Here is a 4,435-nt window from a genome sequence, read left to right as displayed (position 1 = left end):
TAGATAACGATTAAGGAAGTTTTGTGACTTTGACCTCAGCAACTAGCAACATTTTGGCGGATACTGACCTTTCAGCGATGCTCAGTGTATTTTTGTGACGGTTCTCTTTTCACCCAAACACACGCAAACCTTGACTTGACCCTTTCATAACAACACTAACGCGCTTCCCACTCAAGTTTCTTTTCCGCATTGCCTCGCGGCACTGCTGAAAAGTGATTCTGTCACTGCCAAGCTTTCTCCGCCTTTTTTAAATTTTTTATTTTTCAGTTTTCATGATGCGAGCGCCTTATTTGCGGAGTGCCGGTGCTCCGAAAAGTTTGCGTGTGGAACGACTGCCGATTCAATTTAAGGAAACGTTGATGACTTTGAAGTTTACCGCCATATCTTGAACTGCTTGAAATCGCAAATTTCTGGCAGCAAGTAAAATGACTAAATAGAAAAGACACCCCAGTTCATAACGGGTCGCCTCTAGCGATATACACTAGCGGTTCGGCAAGCGCGATAACATCGTTTCCGAGGGTGTTAGCTGCGAGTAAATACGAACATATACATACTTTGTTTAAATCCCGAGGCTGGAAAATAAATTGTGCCAACTTCTAGAAAACTGCGTCCTTTTATGAATTAAAGTTAAAAAAAAAAATCGGACTCAAGATTATTTTCGGAATTAAAAACAGCGCGGAAAGACAAGGACCAGACAAAGAAGTGACACGGACGTACCTCAAGATCATCGTTTGTGAAGATATTTTGTCGTCGTCTTATTGTAATCTTGATTACTTGAAACACGCGTGGAGCAAGTAACTCTGTGACGAACAGCCTTGAACGATATATTTATTATTTGTGTAATGTGCGATTTTCATGTTCGTGTATTGACTCCCTTACTGTCCGAAACCGGTCGCGGCTCTACTATTTTTGTACTTGATGAGAGAGTGGGAAACACCGCTTGAAAAATTGATAACTTCGTCCCCAGGGTAGCTCAATTAAACGAAGTTGGTTCGCTAAGTCTTTAAGTCGCATTCACATTGCAGCCCGATAGTGCGCAGATATTGTTTGTTTCATGTTTCACACTTGCCATACGAAAAGTGCGTGCAGACGTGCTTCAGGCAGACATATGTCAAACATTCTTTGACTGGCATGGCAGCTTTTCCGACATGAGGTTTAAAAATTCTTTTTGTCTTTATCGTAAAGATTCCACTCGATCTTCTGACAGTGCCGATCAACGTCAACGATGCAATCTTCGGCAAATTTGCTGCGTCCTGTGGACCTTTGCCTTCCTTCGTCATCGGAGGGACCGAGCTCCCACTGGCCGCCAACGAGACCAACGAGCATCACGTGTATCGAACCCACCTACTCGGAAACGGATACTCGCTACCCCTTCTGGACAAGCCATCGTCATCGATAGCATCATTTGAGGCCATAAAACTGGGCGGCCGGGGGCACCACGACACTGGGCACGGCAGCTTTTCCGACATGAGTTTCAAAACCCCTTTCGTATTTATCGTCCAGGTAAGCAAACGCTACGACTGCTCTATCTGTATACTAATAATATAAACTTGTTCTTGCTGCCGTGCCCACGGTCGTGTTATTTGTCGTCGTGCAATGTGATCGTGTCTCTAAAAATGCGGCTTATGCTCACTGGGGACGTTAAGGTTAACCCCGTCTGGACATGTCCGCTGTCATGCAACAACTAAAAGCTATCACGAGGGGTATACAAGTCATGAAGAGCGAAACGGTCGCAACAAATGACAGACTTACAGCCATTGAGCGAAAACCAGAAAGCGTCAGTACGCTTCAAAATAACATTGGTACTTGTCAATAAAAAAGAACGCAACTTAAAGCAAACGTTAAAAATGGTAAAAAAAAAAGAAAAAGCTAGTCGATATAGGAAACTGAAATAGAAGGGCGAATTTGATAATATTAATATACATGATTGAAGAAAAGGACACTGAAAAAAATAGAACACTAGAAAGTGTGGTTTCTGGTGAAATCACTGGGAAACTGCTTAGCGTACAAATTTCAGGTATCGAAAGAATTCACCGACTTGGCAAAAAGATTGATGAAAAAGACTAGTCACCCTGAAACTGCTAGACGGCAGAGATAAGGCAAGAGGGCTAGAGAATTTATTTAATTTGAAGGGACCGACTACTCTAACAGCGAAGATTTTTCACGCCCCGTGCAATAAACACGAAATAAACTGTGGGAATGCACTAAAATCAGTATATCTGATTTTACCCTGACCTTGTGACCTTGCAGTATATCTTACTGGAAGGTCAGGGTAAACGGCCAACTGTAAGCATAGGATAAATAGAAAATGACGAAGTTCCAGCAGAAAAAAATTATGTCGTCGACCGCGCTTGGTAGATAACCGAGTACTTCCGACTAATATAGCACTATTTGACTTAAACGCAAGAAGTCTTCTAAATAAGGTATACGCACTAGAGTCTATACTTTTGGAATATAAACCACAAATGGTCACAATTACTGAGACGTGGTAACACCAGATAATATTTGATAGTGAAATTGTTCCGCCGAACTACATTATAACTACATTATTCTCAGGAAGGACAGAACAGGAAGAGGCGGTGGAGTTGCAATTTCTTTTAAAATGCGGTATTACTTATATGATATGATGTAAAAGATGTAGAATCCTTATGCTGTAAGGTGATATTTGAAAATTACTCTATTGATGTCGGCATTGTTTATCGTCCTCCCAACTCAGATCTGCAGTTTCTCCAAAACTTATATGGTAATATGCAAGCAAATATCAAAGATGAAAAAATCATCATGGCGGGCGATTTTGATAGTGCGGAGATAGACTGGCACTTGATGCACCCTGACATGGCTACTTCTTATGTTATTATACTGTTAAGATCCTATTTGCGTTCAACCTTATTCAAAACGTAAGGGAACCAACCAGGGGCAGGTATCGTCTTGTAGCTTGCTTGACTAAGTGTTTCTAAGCAGGTTGTTGAACCGAAATGTTTTTCTTTCCGGTCTTCGTTCCGGTTCAGGGCAAACGATTCAGCTCCAGTACAACACCGGGGTGAAAAAATAAAGGTTCAAACCGGTTCAAACCGGTTCGTACTCATATGCTACAAAAACAATTGACGACCGCAAAAGATAAACTATGCATATTTTATAAAAGTGTTACACATAAAAAAGCAAAGTCTCACATTCCTGTGTGGAACGGACGAGCTAGTGCTGGGGCGCCTCGGAACGTGGGTCAAAGCGCAGTTCAATGTCAGGCAGCTGACCGAAGAAGCAGGACGTCGTCAAGCATATACCGAGAAAGACGGCCCCTCTGAGACGATAAAATGAACTTCAGTGCAGAAAAGGCTCTCATCATCAAAAAGCAACTCATTTTGGTACAGAAAAGGCTCGCTCCACGCTAACCTGGGTCGCAGGCAGACTTGTACGTAATCCGTTACAAGTAACGGAGTTACTTGTAATCCCTTACAATTATCAGTAATTTAGTAACGGAATAATTACATATTTTCTAGAGTAATTTTAAAGTAATTCCCTTACATTTTTGACGAAACGGATTCCTTGTAATCCGTTACATTTTTTTGTCAGAACCACCCCCCACCCCTTTTTCTAAACGAAGTTTTTTTTTTTTTTTTTTTTTTTTTTACTTTTGTGAAGTTGAGGGCAGGGACACTGTCACGCGAATTGACCAGCGCAAAGGGAGGCTTGGCACTCTTCAGTTCCGCAAAGCCTTTTTTTTTTTTCAACACCAAGCCCTTTAACCTATTTTTTTAGACCCTAACAACAACGTAAAAAATACAAATAAACATTTCTACAAAAAAAAAAAAAAAGAGGGGTTGGGGGGGGGGGGGGGGCAAGTTATTTCCGGTTTTTTATAGTCCCTTCGTGTTTTCTTTGCGATCGAAGACGAGGAGAGGAGGACACCAAGTGATTGTGTGCCTCTTTCGGGAAACTCGAGGCGGTAAATGCATTGAAAAAAATTAACAATGTCCTTCCCGGTTATAGTGACTACGACCATTTTCATAATGTTACAACACGAGACAACGCTCCGTCTACCCTACCCTTTTTGTGAGTCAGCTTTTTGCGAGCACTTAGAAAATGGTAATAATCTTCCTCTCTTCTTCCTCTTTTGCCCCAGCAGGACGCATCTTATCTCAAGCAGATATTTTTACAAATAAAACATAACGGTGGCTGACGTAGGCTTGATATTCTGGGCTTGAGGGGAGAGTGAAATTCGTGAGTGGGGCCATAGCGCGGCTTACTCAGTACTCTACCCTTTGCTGCCCGTAGCATCAGCGGATGTCTACCTGGAGTACACCGGAGTAAACTGCAGTCGGTTCGTGCTCCGTGCGTTTTTGAACGGCACCAAGAAAGGTACACACGGCAAACGTGCGTTTACATTTACTTGTTTTAACCGACGTTCTAATTAATTGTTGTTATGAGTGTCCTTTTT

This window comes from Ixodes scapularis, unplaced genomic scaffold (assembly GCF_016920785.2).
Source record: "Ixodes scapularis isolate PalLabHiFi unplaced genomic scaffold, ASM1692078v2 PGA_scaffold4__175_contigs__length_147842914, whole genome shotgun sequence".
NCBI lineage: Eukaryota > Metazoa > Arthropoda > Arachnida > Ixodida > Ixodidae > Ixodes > Ixodes scapularis.
This window is presented reverse-complemented; position numbering follows the sequence as displayed.